The sequence below is a fragment of the Pongo pygmaeus genome, chromosome 11 (assembly GCF_028885625.2).
Source record: "Pongo pygmaeus isolate AG05252 chromosome 11, NHGRI_mPonPyg2-v2.0_pri, whole genome shotgun sequence".
Classification (NCBI taxonomy): Eukaryota; Metazoa; Chordata; class Mammalia; order Primates; family Hominidae; genus Pongo; species Pongo pygmaeus.
The window spans coordinates 37,454,791-37,470,507 of record NC_072384.2 but is presented as its reverse complement, the minus strand read 5'-3'; the positions used below and the strand labels follow the sequence as shown (position 1 = coordinate 37,470,507).

Below are 15,717 nucleotides of genomic sequence, written 5' to 3'. Positions count from 1 at the left end.
GAAAGAAGTAAACTCTTTAGAAATGCAGGGACTCTGGAATTATTCAGCCACTTTACATTTATCTCTAGGGTTTTTTCTAGTTATCATAATAATATTTAGCAAATAGTTAAGGGGTGATCTTAGGACCTAATTCTGAAGAAGGTTGTCTTGCCCTGTGGTGTGTTCAACAGTGAAATGTTTTGCAAATTAGTGAGAGCATAAACCTGTAGTACCTAGAGGTTTCTGACGCAAGAATGTTCTCAGTCAGTGCTGAGTTATTATTTTTGTTGTTGATTACTCCCAATTATTCCTTTACCAAAAAGCATGCTGTTTTCCAGAACCCAGCCAAATAATATACTTCATTTGGACAACAGAGTTTGAAAACTGGAAAAAGTATAAAATTATTTGAATAACCTTTGCAAACAAATAAGGACTCCAAGTTAGGAAATGTCACTGGGGCAACACCCAAACTGACTACCGTTCTAGCCTTCTCTAGCACTCTATTTAGTAGAGTTGCTCTGCTGTGTTCATACACTGCTTCCAACCAGCCTTTCAGATGGCCCCTCCTTACCTTGGCTCAATTGTTGATAAGTGTATCACATTGCTTACATCAGAGCACCAAATGTCACCCAACTGGTAATTCCTTTGTTTCCTATTTTCCACCCAAGTTCACCCTGACACTAACAGAGAGGCATGTATGTTTTGTGTTCTTATCATTTTCTTTCTCCAAAGAGGTTTGAAATGTCTATTTTTGTTGTTCCCATCTAATGTTAAATAGAGTTCCATTTTTGCTTCGCTAAGGCTTTTGAATTTAAGTAGTTTAACTTTCAGCTTATTAATTTTGCTACTGCTTCTATACATTTCTAGAGAGGTCCCAGAAAAAAGTTTGTATTTCGTGAAAGCCTGTGTTTGCACCCAGAGTTAAAGATATCCCATCACTATATCTAACATGGACAAAGGCATTTGTCAGTAGTAGAAACCACTATGTGAGTTTACATTATTATGACTTCTCTATTAAGTCTCCGGGGCTTTCCACCACACAACAATCATTGCATTTTTAGAAAAGCGGTCTAAATACAAACGACTATCAATGGCTGGCAGTGAAAACCCTATTAAGAGCCATGCTAATCATGGCCAATTAGAGCACAATGAGACCTGACATTTTTCCTCATTTAAAACAATTTTTGTCCAGCTTCTTAAAAACAATTGTTAAAATGACCTAGGAGGGCATAGGATTCTAACACAAACAAATGGAAAGAAGATTTGTAGAATTATTGTTGCTATGATAGTATGATAGTTGTGCTTAATTATTAGATGAATAGAATGAGAGGGTTTCAAAAATATTTCATTGTTTTCTCACTACTTGTCTTCATCAGCTCCTGCCAGGTGAGGCTAAATAGCAATTTAGGACACGACCTCTTCAGCTTTTCCTCAAGTGCTTGAGCTATACTCAGTCATTCTGAAGTTGGAAGAGATTTGAAAAGTTCTAGTAAAAACTTTCAGATTGGGAGCGATGCCTTTAACCTTTGGAGGAATGGAGAGAAGGAAGGACAAGGTATAACTGTGGCTGGAGTATACATTGAACCATGGATGATTTATAATTTCAAGAAGAAGGATGTCAAAAACTGATTGTTTTCCCCCAACCTGTCTTTGGATCTTCACGTTTGAATTAAACACACACAACATGAGGATGGAATATTGCATGAACCAAAATTACAGTACGGTTTATGTGAAATTAGAAGAGCTCAGTTCTTCATGCAGCTGTCTTTTCGGGCCACTAACAAAGCTTTTTGTGTGTGTGCAATCTTCCTATAAATGAGCAGCAATCATCAATGCAAGATTATTCCACAACTCACTTACATGTATGCTAAAACTGAATAGTTTCTTTCTACATTTTTCTGGGTGTAAAAGTCTGGAGGAGGTCATTGCAGCAAAGGTTTTCTCATTTATCTGATGGCCCTAATTTTCTGATTTCCTGTACCATGTTTAATTCGCCTGCTTTTAACCTGTTCGTTCATCAATTTAACAAGTTGCTATTTTTTTGTTCATCCACATGTGTTTTTTAATATCCTATTTTGTGGTTTTTTATGTTGCTACTATCTGCAACCTTCTAGTATAAAAACTTCGAGGATATAGCCAGAAGCCTGTCCCTGCATTCAACAATAGTCTACTGATGATGACAGACAAGAAAACTAGCAATTATAACAGTGTTGTATGGTCTATGGTGAACAGAGTGTTGGGAGGAATGGGAGCACAAAAGAGGACAAACTGATTCAATCTTATCTTGGGAGGGCAGGAAGGCTTCTTCGAGGAGGTGCTATATAAACCAAGTTCTAAATGCTTAATACTTAGATGTTTTACAGAGAATTGAAGCAAGAGCACAGGTGTGTCTACAAAATCTACAAGATTGTTATTTCACGTTCATTTTCTCTCCTATTCATGTTTGTGGGTTAAACTGAATTACTGTATTCGTTCATTTATACTGGGAGGTGGGTAAGCAGAGCAGATCTCCTTACTACTTTTAAGAGTTCCTCACACTGAAATGGAGCCAAGAGAGGAAAAATAAATGTCAGCATAGATGCCAGAAATTGAGAGTCATTAGCCTCAGGTCTGTGATTTTTAAGTTCCATTTCTTAGAGCAATCATGGTTCAAGGGTGGCTTGAAATAAACAAACTGGTTTAAATGGGACACTCAGGGCGTTCAGCAGCATGAAGCGTCAATCCACGGTTAGCTAAACCTATTTCTCCCATTCTGCTTCCTAATGAGAGGCTGGAAAGAGCCTTGACTCCACTGAAAGAGCAATTTATTTAAGACAATATTGGTCAAATTAATTAAGTTCTATGGGCATTGTTTTCTTCATTCATAATAATAATATAAATCTACTCACAGGAATGTTGTAAGGAACATTTATAATTATGTTAATTCTCAAGAACAGAGTGATGCACTTAGTAAGTGTTCAATAAATTATAATTATTATTATCATTATTAGTATTGTCATTATATGGAAAGTGATCTCAGCTCATGCTTCAGAATTTTATGAACAAGTTCTCTCCAGACATTTTTTATTATGCACTGTAGGAGTCGTAAAACAGAAAGTAAAAGTTAACATATATATTAAACTTATATACGCATTACACACATTTTATATCAATATATTTTTACATTTAAAAACATACACTAAAATTGTATTGAGATTTAAATGAAAATGTATTCAATTAAAAAATAGATGCATGCCTATACTCCCAGCTACTTGGGAGGCAGAGGCAGGAAAATGAGTTGAGCCCAAGAATTTGAGGCTACAGTGAGCTATGATTGCACCACTGCACTGCACTTTGGGCGACAGAGTGAGGCCCTATCTCTAATAATAATAATAATAATAACAATAATAATAACAATGACAATAATAATAATAATGGGTTCTAATGGGAATATTGGTGTCCTGTAATAAGGTCTCCATATTGTAGCCTATTTTGGAAGACTTAGGCAGAATTCTAAGACTGTCCCCATGACTTCTTCCCGCAGTGTTGTGCCATAATTAGGTTATATTATATGGCAGAAGATTTTGCGCATGTAACTAAGATCACTAATCAGTTGATTTTGAGTCAATAAAAAGAGATTATTCAGGCGGGCTTGAACTAATCGCTTGAGCCATTTAATTGTGGGTCTGAAAGTCAGAGCCAAGAGTCAGATTCAAAGTATGAAAGGTATTTGACATAAGGAAGATTTTCTCTCTGGACCACACATAACATGCAACATTCCTTTTTTAAATAAAACCCCCAATCTTCTCTTTGTTCTTCGGACATTCCAAAGACCACCAGGTCTGTGTGTATGCCCTGAATTGCAATTCTTTCTTCTCAAATAAAACATTAACTTTAGAAGTTTGTCTCTACTTTTTAATTTTAACTTTGACACTTCTCTGAGAGCCCACTTCTGAGTGTCATCAGTGACTTGCCAATGGCCAGGCCAATAGTTCCTTCCGCTCACTTAACTTCCCAGGAGCACTGGATACTGTTCACCATATGTTCTTTCTTGAAACATTTTTTTTGGGGGGGGTTTCCTTGCACTCTCCTGCTTTCCTTCCTTCTTATTGGCCACTTCTCAGAATCTGTTGCTGGCTTCTCTTCTGCTTGACATCTAAATGTAAGAATGCTTCAGGGCTCCTTCTTAGCTATTTTTCTGCTCTATCTACCCACCTCCTCCCTAGGTAACCTCATCCAGTCTCATTGCTTTAAATGTTAAACTATTAGAAATAACTTTAAATATGTATCTCCAGTCTGACCCCTACTGAAATCCCTAATGAGAATAACCTACCGTCTGCTTAACATCTCCACTTAGATATATTTTGGGCATCTCAAATTTAATGTGGACACCACAGAACCATTGATTACCTCAACATTTTAACCTAAACTGGCTTTTCTTAGGCTTCCCCATCTCAGTAAACAGTATCATCCACTGTACAGCTTCTAGTACTATCTTTATTCATTTGCTCACATCCAGCATCTAATTCATCTGTTAAGTTTTGCGAGGTCTACCATTAAAAGCATATCCCAAATCAGTCCAATAATCCCCATATTTCACTTGAACTATGGCAGTAACTTCCCAAGTGGCTTCTCTGTTGCAAACCTGTTGCCACATCCATTCTCCACAAATCAGCTGAAGTAAACTTCAAGAAGGTAAATCAGACTGTGTCCCTACATATGCACATCATGTTTAAAACCCTGCAAAGACTTCCCATTACCCATAGAATAAAACTCAAACTCCTTGCCCTGCATTAAAATCATTGTTTGACTCCTGGCACTAAACTGACTTCATCTCTTGCCACTCTCTCTTCTCTGCTTGTCTGTCCCTTTGTTTCTCACTCCCACCTCAGGGCCATTGCATTAACCATTCCCTCTGAAGTGAAAAGTCATCTCCTGAGAAGTCTTTTCCAACCATTTGGTCTAAGGAAAACTACTCCATCACTTGAGGTCTGTTTATCTGCGTCACCGTTATCTTTACATGTTTTTGTTGTCTTTTATTGGTCTTATTCCAATTCTAGAATGCAAGCCTTGTGAGAGCAGGGAAATCATTCGCTCATGTCTTTATGAGTGAATCCTCAGAGCCTAAAAAAATCCTGCGGTATAGCACGTACTCAATAGGTATCAATTTAATAAATGAATGAAAGTTGAGTTGTTCAAACAGAAAGTAGAAAAGAGGGAAATGGAGGGATACCAATTTCTTAAACATGCAAGTAGAATTTTAAGAGACAGGGTATAATAGTGACTGAAAATAAAACTTTTTCTTAAATGCATTATTTAAAGTAAAAAGTTAACCAATCAAATACTAAAAATATAGTAAAACTATATTTCACTATAAGCATTAAGATGAGGGAAGGTTACCTTCTCCAGTGGAGTATGTGAGCTGCTTTCTTACCTTCACAGTGACAGAGACAATGGTTATGGTTTATATTTGATAAATTCATTAATAGAGATATAAGCATTTTTAGAAATATGGAATAAATAACCAGAATGATTAAGAGATTTTTTTTTAATAAGTGTGAGATGATTGTGTAAGATCTTAACATTAGGAGAAATTCGGTGAAGGATGTATGAGAACTCTTGGTACTATCTGCAACTTTCCTGTAAATTTATTCCAAAATTTAAAACTTATATAAGTAAAAAAAGGAAGAGTTTAATAAAAGCATTAGTATATTGGGCATAAGACTGGTGATAAGGCAGCTAAATATAGTTTTCATTTTATGCTTTGCTTACTATTTGCTTTTTTTCCCTTGTGTACATGTATGTAATTGATAGTGATGATGATGATAAATAAAAACTTTAGAACAAAACTTTCTTTTTGTAAAAAACAGCTTCATTGAAGTGTAATTTGCATATATTAAAATTCACTCATTGTTAATCTACAATTTAATAATTTAATGAAATGTAATGGAAATTAAAACCACCCTTTTTGGGTGGTTTTAATGTCTCACGTTACACTTCCACTAATATATGTGTGTGTGTGTGTAGTAGTAGTACTTGTTAAGATGTTTGTGTAAAGAGCATCATCACTGGGATGAAAGAAAACAAGGAAGAAGGGAAGGAGGGAGAAAGGGAGGGAAGGAAGGAGAAGAGGAAGGAAGGGAGGAAGGGAGGAAGAAGGAAGGAAGAAGAGTTTTATGGGTAAGACTAGGTCCTGGACACGCTTGATGTTCAAATGGGTCTTACATGGTGAAAACAAAGAGGAGCTGTGGGAATCTTCAGGACTGGATGCAGCGTGATTCATTTCAGCTGGAGCGGTATACCAGCTGGCTACTGCTTTCACTGAGAGAATCTAGTTCCCAAATAAAAGGTAGTAAGAGGCAGGTATATTGTCAGGACCTGGTCTAAAGAGCTGGGACAGGAGTGGAGCTCCAAGCCCAGTGTGCATACTGGGAAGCAGAGCAGATAGACAGGAAAAGCAGAGTGTAATAAGATTAGACAAATGAAGTAAGAATTAGGGAAAAGACGTCAAGTTATTTAATGGATTCTCACAAGCATTGGTTGTGAGAATCACTATATTGGTTTTCTATGTTGCTGTAACAAGTTACCACAACCTTAGTGGCAGAAACAACATAAATTTATTGTCTTACAGTTCTTTAGGTCAGAAGTCTTACACAGGTCCCACTTGGTTAAAATCAATGTGTAGGCAAGGCCACATTAATTTCGCAGTCTCTAGGAAAGAATATCTTCATTTTTTCTAGAGGCTGCCTTCATTCCTACGCTCATGTCCCTTCTGCCTTCAACACCAACTTCGGGTTGAATCTTTCTCATATTACCATCTCTTTTGTTCTCTTCCATCATCATTATCACCTTTCTCTGAGTAACCAGAGGCAGGAAAGGGCCTTTGCTTTAAAGCACGCATGTGATTAGATTGGACCCACCTGGCTAACCCAGGACAATTTCCCATCTCAAAGTCCATAAGCTTCCTCACATCTGCCAAATCCCTTTTGCCACGTAAGGCAACATACTCATGGGTTCCAGGTGATTAGAGTATGGATGTCTTTGGGCAATTATTCAGCTTACTACACCTCTCAAGACCTATCTACAGGTTTCCAGACTCCCAGCCTCTGGACTTCTAAAACTCAAGTACGTATTCATATGGATCTTATTCCTGTATGGATCCAGATGGTTTTAAGGTTGGGGGTGGGAATACTTGTAGGTGTCCTGCCTCAATGCCTGTAAATGAATGCATTGAGTCAGGTGGGTGGGCTGACACAGAACAAGCATGGTGATTATAATGATCACTTGAAATGTTATTCCTTCCTCTTTTATCATTTTTAAAATATAATATTTAGAAAAATCAGCTGCTACCTGTATATGAGGTGGCTTTTTATATCTAATTCTCAAAGCAACCTAGTAATTATAAAGATGAGAACTGCACAATGAAATTTAATTTCATGAGGATAATAACAAGGGGAAAAAATTCTTTTTTTTATTTTCAAGGAGGATTGGAAATTAGTCCTTCCCTTCCTCCTCTGCGGTTTCTAGGCTATGCTCTCTTAATGGATTTTTATCTGTTTTATAAGTAATTTCCTTAATATTTCAATGGTCACAGATAGTCGAGATTGTACGTCTTCTCAGGAAACATATATTTCATCAGCACTGTCACAGTCTAGAGTCCCAGAGCTTGTAGGCTGATGTTTCTGGCCCTTCCTGCTATCAGACACATAGCACAGAAATAAATGTGTTTGTCTATTGGAGGCTTTAATGAAATTGAAAATGTGGCAACATTTTTCAATGTCAATAAGCTAATTTTCTTGTTTAGATGCTAATGTTGGTTTTTCCTGAGGATTCCATCCTCTAATTATGAGTCATGACTTTCCTTCCCTTTGTCCAAACACTATTTCTGAGAATGGCTTGAATTATGTAGGGTGGTTTCCGATTCCAGATAGGACTAGATATTTTTGTTTGCCTAAACCTATGGCATGAGATGAGAGTGGAAGAGTAAGAGAAGCACTTGAGCTTTATTAAAAAGTATTTACTAAGAATTTGAGGATTTGCACAATGCAGTAAGCGCTGAGCTGAGAGCTGAGCAAATTCTGTCCCTGGTACTATACTTTTATTGGCTTGTACTGCAATTATTTCCATCTTATTAATGAAGAAATGAGCTCAAAGGAGCAATTAACTTGCATAACTTTTTAGAGTTAGTATGTTAGGCAGAGTTAGGGTCACACCCACATCTGACTTCAACCCCCTGCCTGTTTCTAGCATCACTCAGTCCTCAATACTCCTTCTCATACCTATCCTCCTACTGGGGCTGAAGAAGTACAAGGGAAGGAATGTTGTCCTGCCTTTCATTTCTTTCCACCTTGGTTTCTATATCAAATCTGAATTTTACAGTTTCTTGATTCAATAACATTTTCACTAGGTAAAGACTAGTTTCTGTTGCCAATTCCAGAGTATTAAGATTAAAAAAAAACCATAAAATCAGACCTGGATTAATTCATGCTCTTTTGTGCCCTTTTACTACTCATTATTATTTTCTTCTTCCTCTCTCCCTCCCTTCTCCTTTCCTTCCCCCCGTCCCCCCGACCACCACCCCCGTTATAAACAAACAACTGTTTTGTTAGTGGTTGCCTAACATCTTTTGAATAGCTCTTCTATTTGGGAGACATTCTGAACATTATAAACCTGGCTGCCAGGATGGGAGCTGAATTCATTCCCTCACTCTCCCTGGCTGTCTGGGTGCAGGAAAGGGATCTGGGCCACCCATCAGACACACCCGTGAAAAGATTTTTTTGAGTTAGGAAAATAAGATAGAAGTTACTTGCTCTTATAGAAGAGTAAAGATCTATCGTCCTAGACTGATATCATGCTATGGTCTCAGAAATCCATAGGGACAAGACTCCTTTCAAGTGATTATTTCACAACCCTAGGGAGTGTGACTCATCTTCACTATACTCAAAGCTAACATAAAATAGCTTCTATTTTCCACTGGCCTAAACTGGCCACAATTTGATCAAGTAGGGGCTAGGAAATGTAGTTTTTACTCTGAGCAGCTGGCCATGTGACCAACATGAGAGATGGACAGAATATATTACAATGAGAGATGGAGTGAATATATGTTGGGGTGCAAACAGCAGTCTTTCCTACAGAAGGGAGCCATATGATGTCATAGACACTCATTGAGTCTATCTTTCAGCAATTAGTGGTTCCAAGTGCTTCCAAGCATTTGGCTCCTCAGAGGCATTTAATGTCCGATCTTAAGCTTTGATATTTCGATGAACTGAGATATAGGTGACACACGTTGACAGCAGTGGTATTTTCATGGGTCATTTTCATGCATCATTTTCATGCATTGAGTATCGTCCCATGACTCTCTGTGGCTCTTTGGACCTCCTGATAATACTGTCAGCTACTCAGTATCCATAATACATTTTATTTACCTCTACCAAAATTAACTAGATACAGTCTCTAGTTTGCAGCTAAGAAACATCTCCTTACCAGTTCCCTTAAAAAAATGACTATAAATATTTCTGTGTTTTTCAAACTCAGATATCCAAACTCTGCTTCCTTTAAGAGTAAAAGGTAATGAACAACAACTCCTTAGTCTTCCTTTCCATCATTCAGAATTTCTTATCTAGTTATCACTAGCCTGCCCCTCTGTTTCTGTCCCTGACAATGAAGTGTCCCTGCTCCTTATCTGAGATGAGTTTTCCAGCCTTGAGGTTGAGCTCAAGCCTTCTGCTTTCTCTGGAATATTGCTCTAGAATTCCCACCCTCAACCCCCCACACATGCACTTATATCTTAAATCTCTTTCTCTCCCTTGTCTCTCATCACACAACCTGTCTTGGCTTCTTCTCCTAATACTCTCTTCTCTCCACACAGCTACATTTTTAGGATGCCATTCCATTATTTCTTCTACTTTCTCTCCCAGTTCTCCACCACTCACTCATCCCTAAGGCTTTTATAATCTGGTCTCCACACCAGTTTGCTGAAGCTACTTTATCAAGTCATTCCCAAACTCCTAATATCCAAATTGGAATCGTTTTCTTATTGGTATCCTCAAATTTGCCACGTTGGCACTGATGAAAAGCTCCTCTTTCTTAGTAGTAAGTCTTCTCCTGGATTAGTGACTTAGCATTACACTGATTCTCTTACTTTGCTCTAATAGCTGTTTGTCCACCTCTTTTAATTTTTTTTTTATGTCACCACTAAATCCTCCTCACCACCCTGTGCCACATCTGTGCTCCCAGTGACATCTCTCTTCACCGATTTGCCCAAGTCAGTTTGCTGAGTGTCCTCCTTGTCTTCCCTTTCCTTTAACACAGGCATGTAGTCAGTTGTCAAGTCCTGCCAATTCTCTCCGCTATGCATTTCTCAATTATCCTTGAAATCCCTTAATTGGTTTTCCTTGTTCTCAAATTCATGTCCAAACTCCATAACATGACTTATGATCTGGTCCTATTTACTTCTCCCATTTTGTGACTTAAAGGAAATCACCCCCTATATGGACTATCTTTCTTTTCATCCTGGAAAATCTTAAACATCCCATTTACTCTATGTGGAATAACATTTTCTTATTCTTGACTTGAGTAAATCTTCTTTTTTGAGAAAAATTCTCACTCTGTTGCCCAGACTGGAGTGCAGTGACATAAACATGACTCACTGTAGCCTCATCATCCTAGGTTCAAGCAATCGTTCTGCCTCAGCCTCCCAAGTATCTGGGACCATAGGTGCCCACCACCATGCCTGGCTAGTTTTTAAAAGTGTTTATAGAGACTGAGTCCCATCATGTTACCTAGACAGGTCTAGAACTTCTAGGCTCAAGTAATCCTCCTGCTTCAGCCTTCCAAATTGCTGGGATTACAGGTGTAAGCCACTGTGCCTGGATTGAGTAAATACCTTTTCTCCTTTAGGTTCTCAGCTTAGGTGTTACTTTCTCTTTGGAGTTTCCCTGGCTCTCTTCCCATATTGTCCTGTTTTCTGTATTATATCACAACACTATGTATTAAAATTGCCTCTTTACTTCTCTGTATTTACAACCAGATAGTAATCTTTCTGAGGAAAGTGTATTATTTTCACTTAGCATCACATTCACAATGCTCAACAAATATCTGCTGATGAATACACTGCCTCTTTCTAAATGTAGTAAATGTAGGTTTCATGCATAGCTGAATCCTAGCAACCAATGACATCATCTGAGCTTTATGTTTCTTTACATTTAGGGTGTGGGATGGCTTCCAGAAGGCCCAGACACACTTCCTACCTGCTCTGCCCCCTCAAACTATTTTCTACTATACACATCCTTCCTTTTATGTGCTCCACTCACTCCCTGTCATGCATTATTTCTTGTAGTTCACTGAATTACTATATCTTTTTATTTCTGAGTTTTTGAGGATGTTATTGATTCTTCCTACGGTAATGTAAATAATCCCTACTCATGCTTCATCTCTGAGAAAACTTCCTTGACTTGTCAAGGCTAGTTCTAGTCTCCCTTCTAAATCATCCCGTAATTGGTGCTTGCTTGTCCTTATCAGAACAGGTCAGATTGTATTTCAATTACCTTTTCAAGTTTCCCCATGTCTATTTTGTTTACCATCCATCTCCACTATGTAGCACTGTGATTGGCACATTCTAAGTGTTCAATAACTATCTTTTGACTGAGTGGTACTGTTGACTAATTTACTAAATACATTTTATATTTGAGAACTTTAATGCAAACATTTTTAACCAACAGACTCAGAAGCTGTCTCAGTCAGCTTTTGTCACAATAATGCTGCATAACAAACCACACCAAGATGTAGTGGCTTAAAACATCAAGATCTTATTTATCATTCATGGGTTTGTAGGTTGACTGCAGCTCAGCTTGGCCCAGCTCCAGGCTCTGGGTTCCAGGATTTGATGTGTTACACATAATTTTCACACTGTTTAAATCAGTGGCCATCTGACCATTTTATTCTCAAGATGAATACCAGGAGTCCCAAAGCCAAGCCAAACCATATAGACATATTTAAGGCCTCTGCCTGTGTTACATTTGCTAACTTTGCAAGCCCAATATCAACAAGGCAAGGAAGTTTTCTCTGCCCACAGTTGGAGTTGTAGGGGAATTAATATTTACTGAACAATAATCCAAACCATCACAAATTTTCTGCTAAAGGAGACTGACGAGAATAAATACAGAGCTTTCTTTACTGTAAAGAACAGTAAATAGACAAGAGTAAATGCTCCAGGTATAGTAATAATGTTGGCATTGTTTCTGGTTTTCAATTTACAATCCTCACTAGGGATTTTTTGACATGCTAGTAAAGTGATATAAACAAACATTCTCTCAGAAACACACAGAACCTTAAAAAAAATCAAACATGTTGCCTGTGTCTTCAAATAATTTTATTATGATCTTATGTAATATCATGTATCTGGAAAATTCTTTATAGACATATTTAATCTGCCTAATCAGAACATAAAAAGGATATCAAAATCAGTAGAAATTCAAATTAGAAAATATGAAACCTAAGCATGAAGCCAAAAATCTAAACCTGTCCCTTCTCACAGGCTGTCCTTTGTACATTTGTCATCTTTATGTAGCCGAATTTGTTGCTGCCCTTCTTCATTGATGATGTAGGTGGAAGTGGCAATGATTTTTTCTTTTTTTTTTTGAGACAGAGTTTCGCTCTGTCACCCAGGATGGAGTGCAATGGCTCCATCTCAGCTCACTGCAACCTCCACCTCCTGGGTTCAAGTGATTCTCCTGCCTCAGCCTCCTGAGTAGCTGGGACTACAGGCATGCGCCACCATGCCTGGCTAATTTTTGTATTTTTAGTAGAGACGGGGTTTCACCATGTTGGCCAGGCTGGTCTTGAACTCCTGACCTCAGGTGATCCACCTGCCTCGGCCTCCCAAAGTGCTGGATTACAGGCATGAGCCACTGCGCCCAGCCGGCAATGATTTTTAATGGCCTAAAAAATAAGGAGATACTATTGCATTTGCCATTCCAGGTTACTTTTCATGCAAAACGTGTCTGAGTATTACGGTTGGAATTCATTTTGTTTGTTGACAATTATGAGATATACATTTATACCAATAAAATTGCCTCACCTTTTCACCAAATACTTATAAGGGTAAAGAATTTCAGAATAGCTTTTAAAAGTGGTATTAATATTTAGAAAGTTGTTTATTTTTACCTGTGTTGTTGTTACACAAAGAAAATGTCCATATAACACACTTGCTAATTTTTAGATTAAAAATCTGTACTCTCTAAGGAAAAGTTTTAAGGGCATCAACTAGTGAGTTGCCTACCATGAAGAGCAGTTCTAGATCAAGATAAATCAATGATATCAGAAAGTCAATTCTGTTAAAGTAGTGTTGGTACTTAAAAAAAAAAAAAAAAGCTTAATTTCATTAGTGATTAGGAACAGGCGAATTAAAACCATAATGAGATACCAAGTGTTGGCAAAGATATGGAGTCACTGGATTCTGCATAAATGGCTGGTGTGAGAACAAATTTGGTACCTGTACAACCACTTCTGAAAAGGAATTGACAGTACTAACTAAAGTTAAACATACACACACCCTGTGGCCCAGCAATGAATACTCCATGTTATAGAGTCAACAAAGAATAGTACTTAGTAAAAATGTTTTATAGCAACATAACTTTATACTGTTCCCAAACTGAAAACAAGTTACATGTTAATCAAGAGAAGAATAGATAAATCATGGTATAGGCATAAGATGAAATACTATATAACAATGAAATAGGTCAAACTACTACCACCTACAGTCACATTGATATATCTCACAAACATAATGTGGAATGGAAAAGCAAAACACAAAATAATGTATACTATATGATTTTATAGATACAATGTTTGAAAATAGGCCAAACAAATCCAGTGAGTAGTGATTGAGGGGTGTATGAAGAGAGCTTCTGAGGTGCTGGTTATCTTCTTGACCTGGGGAGTGAAAAGGCAGGTGCATCACTTTGTACTGGCTCATAAACTGTGGCTTTATGATTTATGCATCTTTCTGAATATTTTACTTGAAAAATATACTAATTTTTTTTAAAAGCAAATAAACCAAAATACTCTGACCACATACACTATGCCAGGCACTTTCTTAGTTTATGTGTCTATTCATTTTCACATCTAATCTGTGAGGCAGGTATTATTATTTTCACAGTGTAGAAGATAAACTGGAGGATCAGAGGTGTTCTGACAATCCCAAGGTTAGACAATATTTTGTCATTCTCATAAACTCCCTGCAATACAGGTGCCTGGATCCTCTCACTCAATTTTCCATTCACAGCCTGCTTTCAGAAAAGGGTCTGATAAACCTGTAACACAGCATTAAATTGCAAATAGAAAGCTTATCGTTGAAGAAGAGGTAATTTTAAATAGAAAGCTTATGGTTAACATTTCATTAAAAGTGTATAGAAATTTGTTTGATGAAGAAAGTTTTAAAATAAGAAATATCTGATAAGGAAAAAAGGGAAATCTTGGAGACTTCAGTGAAAGAAAATAGTTCCATCTCCCTTTTGTAGGGCAGTAAGTATTCAGAAAAGTTAAGGAGGCTGGGTGGCTCTAGGTATGCTGGATGGAAGCAGGTACACCTGGGGCAGTCACAGTCTCATAGTATAATGCAAGCTACACATGCAATTTGAAACTTTCTAGTAGCCACTAAAAAATATAAAAAAGAGGTGAACTTGTTTTCAATATTATATTTCATGTAACCCCATAAATCCAAAATATTATCATTTTAACATGCAATCAACAAATTATTATCAAAAGTTTAAATTCTTTTTCATAGCAAGTGTTAGAAATCCAGTGTGTATTTTACATTTATTGCACATGTCAATGCAGGTGGTAAATTTTTATTCTTTGGATCTAGATTTGGATCTAAATTTGAACCTTTATTGATATTTCATAAAATTTACAGTTCTAAAAGAAGATATACATACTTAACTTGCTCCAAATATTCTTACAATTTTTACAATAGTCAATTATCAGTTTTTAAAGGTAAATTTCAATTAACTAAGATTAAATATATAATTAAAAATTTACTTTCTCAATAATACTAGCCACATCTCAAGAGTTGAGTAGCTATATGTGGCTAGTGGTCCCACATTGGACAGTGCAGGTCTGAAAGAATTGGGAGGAGGACGGTCGTGAGAAATTACAGTGAAATTAGGAGGTGGCCACTGCATTAAAGAAGCGTGAATGGAAAACCTCCTTTTCCTCAGTCATGCTCAGGCAGGTAAGAAAGAGACTAACAAAATCAAACATTTGGTAACATGATGGAATATGGATTATTTATTTACCTGTCACTGAATTATTATTATTTTTAACTCTTCTCACATCTTCAAATCTTGATTAGGATAACAGAGGGGGATAGGCACTATTTTTAAATCATAATAACGTATGAAATGTAGCTATATAGCTGTTAAGCCAGAGAGAGATAAAGGCTTGATTTTTTTGCAACATGAATCAGGTATTAAGACCAGTGTGGCAGCCTCTCTTCCTTTTCTCTTTCCTCCACCTCTCAGAATCTATCGGTCTAGGGCCATCCAGCATGGAACCAGAAACTAGAGGTTTACCTAATAGTCATACAAAGCCATCAGAGAGAACTAGAAATCTATCTCCATTTTAATGTCCACAAGAATTATGTGATACTAAGAAATAGATTCTCTATGAAAAAAGACATCAAATTAATGTATTCAAAAGGCTTTAGCATTAAATTCAAAGCATTTCAGGACCAAACGATGCAAAGAAATGCAAAAATCC

The 15,717-nt window shown here is 37.1% G+C and overlaps 1 long non-coding RNA gene across 3 annotated transcripts in view; it reads right to left on the bottom strand.

Annotated features, from left to right (window-relative positions):
- Window positions 1-11,288: 11,288 nt before the first annotated feature.
- The window catches only part of LOC129031331 (uncharacterized), a 101,162-nt gene continuing 96,733 nt past the window's right edge, over window positions 11,289-15,717 (bottom strand). For all 3 annotated transcript variants that reach the window (XR_008501014.2, XR_010122794.1, XR_008501013.2), the window contains one exon: window positions 11,289-13,890. This is a non-coding gene — a long non-coding RNA (uncharacterized LOC129031331). The remainder of the gene's footprint in view (window positions 13,891-15,717) is intronic.